A 14807-nucleotide genomic window follows, 5' to 3' on the forward strand; every position below is an offset into this window, starting at 1 on the left:
ACAAACAACAGGGACATAATACACCCTTCCCTTACTCCAGTTGTCACTGCAAACCATTGGCTGATGTTATCACCATCTCTAACTGCATATCTGGCATTATCACATAGGTCTTTGATTATTCTAATTAAGATATCAGAACTGTTGATATGGTGAACTATTATGTTTGCTGTTTCTGACAGATTCTGCAATATGAATTAAAATTATCAGGGCATATATTAAAATTGGAATCCACTACCCTAGGAAAAAAGGGTCATATAAATCATCCAGTGGGAATGAAAATAGGTTTTATAAGGACTCTAAGTGCAAATCAGAAGTAATTCATGATTCATTTTGTCTGCATTGCTGTGCTCTAATTTAATTGACTAGTTATCTTTCTTTGACATTTCATCATAATTGTTGGCAGTGTAGCCTTTTCCTTTAAAAACATTTGTCAGACAATAAAAATAAGACAAGAAGTTGGCTACTGGTTACTTCAGAGCTTTTTTATTAAACTGCAAAGAGTTTTATGTTTTTAGATGTGGATATAGTGACAAAGCTCTGTCCTTGCCTCCATGGGCCCCGCATTTCCTGGTGGATTTCGCTAGCCTCAGAGGCTCACTGTGACCCTCCACATAACCTCTCTCTCTCTAGAGACAACGGTCACAGTCTACTGAGCCATTTTCATCATAAGCCAGTGACGGAGGTGAGGAGAAGTTATCCTTCCTTGCACAGTCTCTGTTGTCTCCCAGTCTCAGTGATTAATCAGGGGGCAAAGGTGCGGGGGGGGGCACCCAGGCCCACCCTCTACTCCAGGCTCCAGCCCAGGGACCCTAATAGTATCAGCTATGGTAGCTGACCTTTTAGACACATGACATGTACAATTCCCTGGGCTATTTCCCCCACAGCAGCCCTCACTTCCTCAAGCTCCACTTCACCCTTACCTCAGGGCCTCCTTCCTTGTGCCTGATATGGTGTGTACTGCTCAGCCTCTCCACCAGCACAACTTCCTTCCACAGCTCCTGACGTGCACACCCACCTGACTGACTGGGAGGCTTTTAACTAGTTTCAGCCAGCCCCTGATTGGCTTCAGGTGTCCCAATCAACCTAGCATTCTCCCTGCCTTCTAGAAAGTTCTTAATTGGCCCCAGGTGTCTTAACTGACGTGGAGCAGCTTCCATTTCACTTAACCTGGTACCAGGGATTTGTTTAGCCTGGAGCTAATATATCTATCTCCCACTACTTTTCTATAGCCATCTGGCCTTGCCCCGTCACAATATATTAAAGGCAGAGCTGGTACTGATGTCTAAGTTAAGGTTCCTAATACATTTCATTATAAGCCTAGATTTCAGTTGCTTATAACTTTGCCAAACTGTAACTATTTGGGCTTAAATGAGACAGTTCTTCGAGTGCTTGTCCCTATGTCTCTGCCACACGTGGGTACGCATGCACTTCATGTGCCTGAGACCAGAGCTTTGTAGCAGATAGTGTCTGTTGGTCCATGCCCGTGCAGTTACTCTCCTTGTGCTCTGAACTGAGGAAATAAAGCATGGCAAGGACCGAGACCTCTCCAATTCTTTGTTACGATCGCATGGCCTGAGTCAGAATCCTCTGGGTCTAAAACGATCTTCCTCTACTTTCAGAATCTATAAATATATTGTAAATAGTTTTTAATATTAGCCTTAGTGCCTCAGTGGTTTTAGTATTTATAGTTAATATAGTTTGATAGTTTCTCCCCATCTCAGGGAGTCTCTCCCTGTGGAGAAGGACTATACCCAGAGTCCCAGGGTTAAGAACTGTATCTGTTGCCCCAAGTCCTTCTCCATCAGAAATGAACACCAGTGCTGACTTACTGTTTTGGGAGGCTCACATCGCTACTAAGTGCAGCATTTCTTGCTCCTCCCTTCCCTGAATCCACAAGGGAAAAGAGCTCCATCTGCAGAAACAACTCATGGAGAATGCCATGAGACCCCAGTTGGATGCAGGCCAGAAAGTCCCCATGTACAACAGCCTCAGACTTCAAGCAGTGCCCCTCCAAGCACAAGCTCCGAAGCAGAGGCCAAAACTGTTAAGCCTTTTCATGAGAGCAGGGGACATACTCACAGGCATGAAGACAGATCCCTTTCCAGGTCTACCTCTAAGAAAAAAGATCCCTCTCCATGTCTCTCCAAGTCAGATTCCTTGCATGCATGGCAAAGGAATTAGGTCTGCATAAATCTTCTGGCCCTGAGACCACTCCAGATGACAAGAGTGATAAACACCTTGACATTCTGGAGAGGAAGGTATTTCCATCAACCAGGGTCCAATTCAGAGTTGCTAACTACCAGACCTTGTTAGCAAAGTATGATTTCACCAAATATTCCAAATTTGTAGAATTCAGGGACAAACTCCCCCCAGAAGGATATGGCTCAATGCCAGACCCTCATCGGTGGAGGCAAGCTTGCGGCTAAGACATCACTTCAGGCAGATGTGGACTCCACTGATACTGTGTTTAAAACCTTTGCCATAGTCATGACGTGCAAATCATAGCTTCACTCTTCGAGGTTCCCCAAGGAGGTCCAGAATACTATCAAGGACTTCTCCTTTCATGAGTTTAATCTGTTCAATGAAAAGACTAATGAGTCACTTCACTCTCTTAAGAACTCCAGAACAACCCTCCGCTCCCTTGGCATTTATACCCCAGCCTTAAAGAGAAATGCCTCAAGCAAATTTACAGACCCAGACCTCCCTCTCAGCCATTTTACTGCCAGCACCCTTACGAACCACCATGTAAATGCTTGAGGGTGCAAAAACCCAGGTACATGATATCCTCCACCTCAACTACTGCCACTCAACTGCACCCATCACCCAGGACACCTGAGAACTGTGTATCTATAGTGATGCCATGCCACATGATCCCCCAAACCTTTGGTGATTGCTTTGCCAATTTTGCCCACAACTGGAGGGCAATAAGAACAGACAAGTGGGTACTAGAGATCACCCACTTTGGGCACAAACAGACTGTTAACACAAATGATGCCACATTTCATAGAGAAAAAGTCTCCCTTCACCTCCACCCAAAATTCATCCCCAAGGTAATTTCTGAATTTCACACGAACCAAGTTATTAATTTACCAGTATTCTTACCAATACCCTACACTTCAATAAAGAAAAAGAGACTGACTCCCTTGCCGACAAATGAGCCTTGGTCTCTTATCTGCAACAGATAAACCAATTTGAAAATACCAAGGATATTTGCCATTATAGCAGAGCATTTGCCAGGACAAGCATTATCTGCCCAAAAGACTATCTCCATAGATCTCTAGATGCATCATTCTGTGTTATCGGTTGGCCTGTATTCCTCCCCCAGAAACGGTGAGGGCCCACTCCACAAGAGCACAAGCAACCTCAACAGCATCTCTTTGAGAAGTACCTATTCTGGACGTTTGTGAGGAAGCTACTTGGAACTCCAGCCACACCTTTATGAAGCATTACACCTTAGTCCAGTCCTCTTCTACAGATGCAACTGTGGTGAGAGCAGCATCACAGACATTCCTACCAACTGCATCCTCGCACTCTGTTTGAATACTGCTTACCAATCACCCACATGTGGAATACACATAAGGATTAGTACTCATAAAAGAAGTGGAGGTTACATACCTGTAACTGGAGGTTCTTTGAGATGTGTAGTCCCTATCTGTATTCCATTACCCACCCGCTTTGGATCTTATTTGATTTGTGGTAAGAAGAGTAACTGGAAAGGCATTGGCCCATGCCACCCCTTATGTCTTTGTTTCAGAGCACAAGAGCAACTGTGCAGGCATGGACCAATGGACACTACTTACAACAAATCTCGGCACAAATTAGGCACATGGAGAGCATGAGCATCTGTGTGTGGAATACAGATAGGGACCACACATCTTGAACAACCTCCAGTAACAGGCAAGTAACCTCCATATGTCTGCCTCAGACTTTTGTTTTTTCCCCCTCAACAAAAATGGTTCAGCTGTTTCAGCAAACACGGATGGAGGAAAATAATTTGTTTTGCTCATGTTCAAAAATTCTTACAATTTTTGCCATTCCCTGTGAAAATCTACCTGAATTTGGCCTAGTTAGAAGTCTAAAAAATATCAGTCTGCACATTCTCAGTAGAGACTTGATAGAGTTTAGCAGCTAAATTCTCTGAAGATTTCATCTGCACTTACCATGGTACATGCCCACCCAATTCCTAGGAGCTGACCAGACTGAACATGTACTGTCCCCCACAATCAGACCTAGCGTGATGCATAGCAGGGTTCCAAGGCTGAACAGAACTTTCTCTGCAATTGCATCTTCTGGCTGCTGGGAGCTGTTGTAACACTAGGAACCAGAAATGAGAGCCAGAAGACTACCTCTCCTGTCCTCTCAGTGCCCTCTCCCCCTCCACGCCCATGCCACATGGAAGCAAGGAATTAGCCTGACTGGAATGCTGAGGGGAGAGAGCTCGGCAGAATACTGAGACAATAAGTAGCAGGGAAGAAAGGCAGAAAGGAGTGGAATGGAGGTGGAGAAACTGAGGGCCAGTGAAGCACTCAGATTCTATGCACTCAGATCCTATGGTGATAACAGCCATTAAAAAAGCCCACAAATAAGTTAATAATTCTCTATTCAGAAGATCTGTGCAGTATCTAAGACATGGGGCCACACACCGAGCAGTGAGGATAAAACGAAACATTGAATAGCTACCCACTTAGTGAGCACCATATATCCTGTGCAGGGTCTTGTGGAAAGGATATGTGATTATATAGTGAATGCTACATCAAGTAAATACCCATAGGACAAGAGGTCCCCAAACTGTAGGACATGCCTCCTAGGGGGGCACAGAGGAACCTTCAGAGGGCATGGCGGTGCCGGGCCAACCCCCATGGGGGTGGGAAGGGAGCACCACCCAGTCCTGCTCTGCCCCCAGCTCTACTCCGGTCCAAGCTCCTGGCCCCAGCTCCGCTCCCAGCCCTAGCCCCAACTTTAGCCCCCAACTGCGGCCCTACCGCAGCTTTGGCTTCAATTCACAGCTCCACCCCCAGCCTCAGCCCCCAGCTGCAGCTCCGCTCCTGGCCTTGACCCCAGCCTCGGCCCCTGGCCACGGCTCCATTCCCAGCCCCAGCCCCGCCCCTAGCTGCAGCCCCAGTCTTGGCCCCCTTACCCCACTTTGCCCCCTTCCCCCTCCCCAGAGCTCATGGGGCATGACTGTGAAAAGTTTGGGGACCACTGCCATAGTACCAGCAAAAATCTATTGCCTAGAAGAGGTAGGGCTAGGTTCATCCTATCTGGAACAGGAAACACCCTGCACTTCAGGACCATTCATAGCCAAGGAAGGCAAGCTATGTTTCTAGCTTCCATTTCTCGGACTCTCTGTCAAGAGCCACTGATTTAATTTCCATTGGGAGCTCAATGCAAGCCCTGTTGGGAGTGGCATCCTTGGGCTGTCCTGGTTCATCCTGAGCTTCCTCCAGGTCAGGGTTGCTCATTTTTTAGGTGGTGTTATTCCCCTAGACACCTCCAGCAGAGAGGAGGTCATATCGAGGAATGGATCTTGATAATTTAAGGATAAAGTACTGCAACTCTTCAACAGCCCTGAGGAACATTATGCAGCTGATTGGAACAGGAAGTATCCAGTTTAAAACAGCAGGGAGAATTTACAGTACATAGACAATATTTAATTACCCAAATTGAAACCTGGCCAGGCACCAGAGCTATCAGCCTTAATCATGTGAAAAGTGGCCACAGGAGCTTTACTACTCAGAAGTGGTGATCAGCGCAATGGTTTTGCAAATGTGATTGGGGATCACCTCCAGGACCACAGTGCTTCCAAAAAGCACACTGGTGTAGGGGCATTCGTTCAGTACCAACTCAGAGGGAAGACTGCTACCTTCTGACTCGTCCAGTCCACTTCCAGCAGCACATTCAACACTGACTTACACTGAACCTATTTAACCTCTGAGAGCTGACAGGGTTGCAGCACAAATGGGTGTGATGGCAACCCAAAACAAGAACACGGGATACAACCGAAGTAGTAGCAAACATGGATGACAGGCACCATCACCTAGAATTCACTCAAACCCAGACCAGCAAATGGAAACGATAACAATACTTTTCTTTGTATGCCTGTAGTTTCTCTCTCTGAGGCTCCTAAAGTACTTTACAAAACGTACTGAATCCAGCCTCGCGACCATCCATTAATTGTAAGACCAAAAGCAACCATTATGATAGTCTTGTCCAAACTCCGGTGTAACACAGACAATTGAATTTCACCCAGTAAAATTTCTGCATTGAGCCCAATAACTTGTGGTTGACCTACAGCTAGGGTGACCAGATAGCAACTGTGAAAAAACGGGACAGGGGGTGGGGGGGTAATAGGTGCCTATATAAGAAAAAGTCCCAAAAAACAGGACTGTCCCTATACAAACGGGACATCTGGTCACCCTACCTAGAGCGTACATTTTAGAAAGATGTGCCGTAATGACTGTCTCGCTGCAACTGATTTCCAGTGGATAGATTCACACTAGCTCCTCTCACTTTGGAGCTAGTGAACTAAAAGTAGCAGCATGGACAGTGCTGCAGGTGCGGCACCTCCAGCTAGCCACCACCCACGCTGCAACTTCCATGCTCCTATTTTTAGCATGCCAGCTTGAGCAGAACCGGTACAAGTCTGTCTACCTGTGCTGGGAATCACACCTCCCAGCGGCAGTGTAGATGTACCTTAAAGACTTCACATCCTTTGTTAGGCTGCTCCGGTGTCTAAATGGTTCAATATATTATTTGCAGTTTACATTTTGCTATATTTAAAAATCTGTCGGTGCCTAATTTTTGGCTGTGAAAGGTCACTAGGCACTTAGGTTTCTACCTCTGGTGATGCACGAACACCTTGATCTAGGAGCCCAGATCTATCTATCTATCTCATGCCTAAGCCTCAGTGAGATCCTCAGCTCACATGATGATAGGCTATTCCACCTATCTCATCTGCGGGGCCTGGTCCAGCAGGCATCCTCAAAGCAAACCTCATGCCACACAAAATGGGTGGGGGGAGCGGGTGGAAGGAGGAGGAGCTGGAGGAGAAGGAGACAGAACTGCAACACCTTTTATTTGGCTCTGGCCCAGAGAGGTTAAATGTTTTCCCCGAAGTCACAAGGCAAATCTACTGCCAAACTTGGTACAGACCCCAATCTCCTTACTCCCTGTCCTGTGCGCTATAGCTGATTGCAAGCTCTTTGGAGCAGGGACTGTCTTTTGATCTGTGTTTGTACAGCATCTAACACAGTGGGGTCCGGGTCCCTGATACGACCACAATAATAATAAAATAATAATTAATATAACCCTAAGACCATTCTAGCTCCCTATAGGAATCATCATAATTATTAATTATTATTATTATTATTACATGCCTTCAGTAGGGTCCTGTCATCAGTAGAAGATGAAGATTAGTAGAAAATGAAGAATAATACGGAGAACAGGGAACTTGAACTGTAACCAAATACAGCTTGACAGACATTCTCAGGGAGGCCAAAAGTAAGCTCGTACCTACTGAAAATACACAAAGAACTGTGACTATGTCATGTGAAGACAGCAGACATATCTAACACAACAGTATCTAACACAAAAGCACTCTTATGCCTTTGGGCAGTGTCATAATACAAACACTAACACATTATCATTAGTTTTATTCTCTATGCGCCTACTCTCAATGGCTCATTACAGCAAAAAGTACTAACCAACTTGAAAAAGAAATGTGACACACTGCAAAATGGAATTGTGTTGCAACTCAGAGAACAGCCACATTGTAGATGAGTCACTGACAGGCTTGAAACTGCAACTCAGACAAGCCCTAAAGCTCTTCTAGCTGAATGTACACTAGTTTTGGGTTCTCAGGCACTGCTTTTCCCCTCTGGAGTGTTCTTCAATAACCACTCACGATTGTCTTCATACAACTGGGTCTTAACTATATATACAGTCAAATGCATCCCACTAGAGTTAAGCTTATCTCCTCTATGAACTGGTATAAGTGCACAATACCAGTGGTTCTCAAAGTCAGTCCACCGCTTGTTCAGGGAAAGCCCCTGGCGGGCCAGGCCAGTTTGTTTACCTGCCACATCCGCAGATTCGGCCGATCGCAGCTCCCACTGGCTGCGGTTTGCTGCTCCAGGCCAATGGGGGCTGCAGAAAGCGGTGCGGGTCGAGGGACGTGCTGGCCGCCCTTATAGAATCATAGAATCATAGAATATCAGGGTTGGAAGGGACCCCAGAAGGTCATCTAGTCCAACCCCCTGCTCAAAGCAGGACCAATTCCCAGTTAAATCATCCCAGCCAGGGCTTTGTCAAGCCTGACCTTAAAAACCTCTAAGGAAGGAGATTCTACCACCTCCCTAGGTAACGCATTCCAGTGTTTCACCACCCTCTTAGTGAAAAAGTTTTTCCTAATATCCAATCTAAACCTCCCCCACTTGCACCTTCCCGCAGCCCCCATTGACCTGGAGTGGCAAACCACAGCCAGTGGGAGCCGTGATCTGCCAAACCTGCGGACACAGCAGGTAAACAAACCAGCCTGGCCCACCAGCGGCTTTCCCTGAAAAAGCGGCGGACTGGCTTTGAGAACTACTGCAATATATCATTGCCCTTACTTAAGGCAATTGGTAGCTGTCAATAATTGTAACCCCACCCTGTAATTACCTAGAAGTGTTTAATAAATGTAATTATTAAAACACATTTACAACAAAAAATATTTTCCCCTTAAGCTCTTTATCCATTCATGCCATTAAGGCCACAACTCTCAATTGTGACATCACTGTGCATGAGTAGTGACAAGTGTATAAACCAAAATTCTGCCCTCCGAATTCCCTTCTGCAACTCCCATTATTTGACACAAGTATCTGAGGGTAGAATTGGGCCTTATATTTGAGAGGAAAAGGCAGATGTCTTGTTGTAGCAAAGGCTCAGTAGTCTTTCAATGTAAATATGGAACACAGTCAAAGTTACAATGTAATCAGTTTACTTTTTGTTCTGATGATAGCTATGCTTTTCCATTGTCATTGCCTCCCAAAAACTCTGTCACCTGTCAGATCTTGCAGAAGGGACTGTGGAATAGCTGCCATTAATGATACTTGAGTATGAACATAGTCTAAAGCAATGTTCCCTTAAAAGGAGATAAGTGGAAAACAAGAATTTACACTCTGTGTATGGATAAAAAGTATAGCTAAAAAGTAGCAACATTCTTGTTAGTCCTCTCTGTTTTTAAATTTAACAAGCGAAATGTGCCATACAGACAGTGTGATAGTCATGTATGCCAGTGTATGACTAATTTTTCCTTGGTATTTTCAATACGCTATTTTCATAAGATACCTTGACATTCCCATGAACCCTAATGGAAGACTATGTGACCTAGCAGATAAATTGTTGCCCATATTTTGCAAAGGTAGGGTATGTAAATCAGGATTGAGTCATACTATGCTTTAATATCTTTTGTTATTTGTCAAAACAAATAATTAGGTTTTTCAGCACCTAGGTCCAGATTTACCAAAGGACTTAGGCACCTGAGAGGGGTAGGGTTTAGGACATTTCCTTTTCCACAGCATCTGCTCTTGGCTAGCTTAGGTGGCTCTCCACACAGCAGGTATAGGGAGCCTGGGGGCTGGATCCGCAATGGTATTTAGGTGCCATTCAAATCTATGGGAATTAGGTATATAAATAGCTTAGAGGGTCTGGGCCTGGGCCTCTCACTAGGCAGCAGGTACATAAAAGTTAGACTCTGCAATGCCTAGTGTTGCAACATTTAATTCCCTTTGTGGAGAGGGTCCCAATCCTGCACAGACAGATCCATGTGCACATGTGGAAGAGTTTGCAGGACTGAGGCCTTAATTTATCTGTATCAACCAAAAGATACTTGACATGTAATACAATGCCAATAAAACAATCCTCCCCAATTAGCAAGACTGCTTTTAAATTGTTGATGATACTTTGCATACATCCTTTCCGTAAGACCCTGGAAACAGACCTTGTGTGAACACTTTAGCCCTCTTATTGATATTTTGTTTTACAATTCAAATATGCTTCTGTTTTATCTTGAGAGCAGTAGAAGAATCTTCCCAGGGCTAATCTAATACCCAGATATTTCCAGAATATTAATCAAAGTCTGTGTGCCCTAATCTAGACGTGTCTGTTGTATAACTCAAATGATGTAAGTTCAACTCCTGTTGGGCTTTAACAGGTCTATGATCATTTTGCAACATGTAAATTAGGGATTAATTACTACTTTTCTAAAGCTAAATGAAAAAGGCATATGACATATTTTTCAATGATATATCTTCACTGAAATTGATGGAATTACACTGGGGGGTAAATTTTGGACAGCATGTCTGAATATAAATATTTGCAGCTAGATTCTGCTCTTGTCAGACCTGCTTGCCTCACCTCCTCTTCATTTTGGTTAATCTACTTGGATCTTGGCTCCTGGATTGGTGTGTATAGTAGTCCCAGCCTACCGTTGAATGCGTATCACTTCGAGCAGCTGGGCACGGAGTTGGTGGTGAGTGAGAAGAGCCAAGGTTCTGCTCCCTTTCCTCCCCACTCACTGGCCAGGCACAAGGGGAAAATAAACTACACCATTTTTGTCTCCCCCAGAGAACAGTGGAAATATTGACTCTGGTTCACAGTTCTTTCCCTTAGTTGCTTTTGAAGAAGTACAGTTATGTGCCATCCTTTGCTCAGCCTAAATAATCATAATATGTTTGTTCAAAAAGTTAAGAAAATAGTTCAGTGATATAAAGATATGATATATATGGGCTTTTTTTTATACATGCAGCCTTCTAGGGAACAAAGATCCCCAGAAGGCTGCATTCATGCTGATGTCATGAACCTAATTCTCTAGGGGACTAGAGAAAAGTCAGGGTGTTGACCAAAGTGAAAGAGGAGAGCGGAAACTTCTGCTGCAGGGATTGCTAGAGCGGCTTAGGGGAAGGAGATCTCAGTTAAATGAGTTCTCTGCCTCCCATGCACCAAATGTTCCTGTGACGCTGGCAAACCAGGTGCCAGCTCATGCCAAGGCCCCTACACCTCACTGAACACTGATAAATGCATACCTGGAAACCAGTCTGGCTCGCCTCTCTATTAGTAATGTTAAAATAGAGATTAGAATTATAAGAATGTGTTTAGTATTTAGACTTTTTGAAATACCTGTAGGATGCTAAAAGTATCTTGTTTATAATATCTGTATTCCATGTTATAAGGTAATATTTAAATGTTTGTTCTGTAACTATAAATATATTTGCTAAGATTGTAAACCCCCAGTCAGAAGAGAAGCATTACCAAGTGTGAAACACTAGTTTACCACAAGATGTATCATCTCCTCTCCAACAAAAGAAGGCCCATAGATACCAGACAAACCAAAGTGGAACACCGGTGGACAAAAGATTTTGTTGATTGCTTCCCCTACACCCGTGAAGAGTAGACATGTACAAGCCCTTGTCCCATCACAGCTTGATCGCTGGGGGAAAGGAATACAAATCCCTGTTAAAGAGAAATTATTATCACTATGCTGCTTGGAATTCAGAAAGGGCAATATTTCTAAGCATAAGTAAAGGATCCCCAACCTGCTTAATTTACATTGTTCCTAAAGGACATATAGAGCTTGCGTATTACAACAGAATCTATTACCTTTTGAAACCTAAGACAGTAACTCATCTGTGTGTATATGTTTACCTGTTTTAACTTTGTAAATAGCTCTCATTTCTTTTTCCTAGTTAGTAAATCTTTAGTTAGTTTATTACAGGATTGGCTACAAGTATTGTCTTTCGTGAGAGAGCTAAGGTACAATTGACCTGGGGTAAGAGACTGGTCCTTTGGGACTGGTTATAATCTGAATATTGTTGTGATTTGGGATGTAAGTGACCATCATTCACAAAGGCTTGTTCGCCTGTGTGGCAAGATAGACCCGAGTACCCAAGGGGACTGTCTGTGACCCCATTGTTAGGCTGCTATAGTGCTTGAGGAGTTCACACTTGTTATTTGATTGGTGAAATCGAAGTACAGAACTTACCACCAGTTTGGGGTTTTGTGCCCTGCTTCTTGACAGTCTGTTATGAGGTTGGTATTCACACTCAAACTTCACAGCTCCTACCCTGGACTCATCTTTAGTTCCTTCCCATCCTGCCATCCCCACACTGGAGTCACTCATGCTCTAAGTTACTGGTAGACATGTGAGATGTCATCTGGTAAAATGCAAGATCTTTATTTCCAAGTAATACATCTGGCCATTGCTAATTAATTTAATGTCAAAGAAAGACTTTAACAGTAGAACACAGCTGGAAAAAGGACATCAAACTGTTGCCATAGGATGGAATGTGATGTCACAAATTTAGCGTTCCAATTTCCCTAGAAGAGCAGTGGTGGCAGGGCGGAGCGGGTGGAGTGGGGTGGGGAAATGGAAAGGATGGGCTGAGGGAGGCACAAACCATCATTTATTCTGTAACATCGTTAATAGTTACCAGATGTATGAAGAACTTTATGAAAAGAAAGAGGAAGGTAAATACCTTGAAGCGTTTGAAAGATTTCCACAGCGTAAATGTATCATGGCATATCTCTGCTATTTACCAACTGACTTAGCATAAAAGTGGCATGCATGAATACAGGCACTTTAAAAGACAGCATCAAGAGGAAGCATGCAATTAAAGGGACAGAGGGAGTCTAGGATTCAAATGTAGGTTTTGTGGAAAAAATGTAAAAAATATATTGGTAATAGAAATGTGTTCATGATTTTTTTAAAAATCAGTGCTCTATGTGCAGAATTGTATTTAGAAGTATCTATATTAACTACAAAGCACATGGGCTTACCCGAAATGGTAATCTGGTGGAGCAGATGAAATTATAATTATTTATTATGTGTATTACCATAGCGCCTAGGGGTTCTAGTCATAGACCAGGAATCTGGTAGTACTTCACCAGCTATGTTTAGCAGCATGTCCTGGTTTGCTGCCCTGGGCCAAAGCCTTTTCCAGGCTCCTTCCAGGAACATTTCACTTTATGGCATGAATCTGGAAGACATACCAAGCATCAAATTGCCCTGTATGCATCTGGTACCTTTTGTAGCTAAGTCAGTGTAATCACACAGATGAAGTGTCCTTGCAGAGTCCATTCTGCAATGTTTGAGTGCCTTACGTCCTAAGGACTGAATATTGGCTACTTTGCATTATCTATCAATGTGCAATATTTCTTACGGTCTATCCATTGAGAAGATAAAACTGATCCTTCCATCTCAGGCCCCTTCTTTGCCTTTGGGCCCAGAATTCTAAAGTTGGGAGGCTTCTTATAGCTGTTCCAGAGATGAATGGATCCAAGAAAAAAGCAACAGAATTTTCAGTGGAACCTTCAATCTGAGCACTGAAATACTGTCCATCCTTAAGCTTCTTTGTTTTTCTTTGCACCATTCCTGGAGGCACTGCAATACCAGGTCAATGCCTGCGGTGGACAGATCAAGCTCCTATTCCATCCCCCTGTTTCAAAAATCAATTTAATATACAGTCCTCAAATAAAGGACATATCAGATGTTAAACTGATAAGAACAGATACTACACTTGATCTTAAGTTTCTTGTTAGACAGGGACACCTAACGAGTTGATGGGAAAATAATTTCAACCAGGGATCAGTATTAAAAAGCAGGAAACCTCTCTTTCTATCCTCTCAGCGGTGACCGACTGTGAAATACACATGTGATTTTTTTAACAGCACATTCACAGGGTATGTCTACATTGCAATGTAAGCCCAGGTTAGTGGGACTCGAGTCAGCTGACCTGTGTTAGGGAACTCTGGGCTAGCGTATTCACATTATATTTTAACCCTATGTTAAGACTTTTCTAAACCATGCTCAAACCTAGAACTCTGATGTCCACACTGCAGTGTGCAGACATGAGTCAAAATAACCATATCCCAGAGTCCCTAGCACCCCTGCCCCCAAAATGTGGCTGCTCTAGCCCTATGACCGTGGTGCACTGTGGGAAAACTTTACTGCCAACACGTTACCAGGAAGCAACTCAATTTGCAAAAGGCTTGATCAGTTCACTCTTCCTTGCAAGCCCAGGAGGCTCTCCGATAGTGTGCTTGCAGACCAATAATCAGAAGAGAATGGGTTAATGCTGACCTGAGCTGCTGCCATTTGCAAAGTGGGGGTGCCTTCTGTTTTCAATAGAGCAGATTACAGATTGTTGGGAGAGAGGAAGCCATCCCATGGAATTGTGAGATACTTCTGGCTGACTCTTGGGTGGGACCCAAGTCAAGCGGGGCTGCGTCTACACTGCAAAGCAACAGGACTCAGACCCTGGGTCCTGGCTTAACTCAAGCTTGGACCCTCCAGCCCTGCAGGTTCCTGGGACCCTGGATCTGAGCCCTGGTTTAGCGCAATTGTAGCATAGATGTCAGAGGGGTTAGGCTTGAGCCCAGGCTCAAGCATGGGCTTACGTTGCAGTGTAGACAGACCCACAAAGGCTCGAGCTCTTTTTTAACAGAGAACCCTAGTACAAACATTGCAGGTAAACTGGGAAATTCACTTCTATTAACTCCTGGCTGAGAAACCACCAAAGGAGTTAAATTTTGGATTCTTTCCTGTTCTTGGATTCCCCAAGAGACTTGAAGCAGTGAGAAATAACCCATTCCTCCTGAACAGAACTCTAAGGGCACCATTAAGTATTTCAGATGACGCCACTGAATTTTGCATTTTGAAGGTCATGGCTTGATGTGTAAGCCCCTGAAGCCAGAACACTTCAGTGGTAGGACCCAGGATCATTGATTCAGGCAACAGAGTTGAAATTGTTGGCATTTTCTGGTAACTTGAA

General features: G+C 44.0%; 1 non-coding gene across 1 annotated transcript; it reads right to left on the bottom strand.

The window, feature by feature from the left end:
- Nucleotides 1–13392: 13392 nt before the first annotated feature.
- Nucleotides 13393–13583, bottom strand: LOC140909819 (U2 spliceosomal RNA). The gene has a single exon (XR_012158359.1). It is a non-coding gene; the product is annotated as a U2 spliceosomal RNA (small nuclear RNA).
- Between the last annotated feature and the right edge of the window lie 1224 nt (nucleotides 13584–14807).

This window comes from Lepidochelys kempii, chromosome 3 (assembly GCF_965140265.1).
Source record: "Lepidochelys kempii isolate rLepKem1 chromosome 3, rLepKem1.hap2, whole genome shotgun sequence".
Lineage (NCBI taxonomy): Eukaryota > Metazoa > Chordata > Testudines > Cheloniidae > Lepidochelys > Lepidochelys kempii.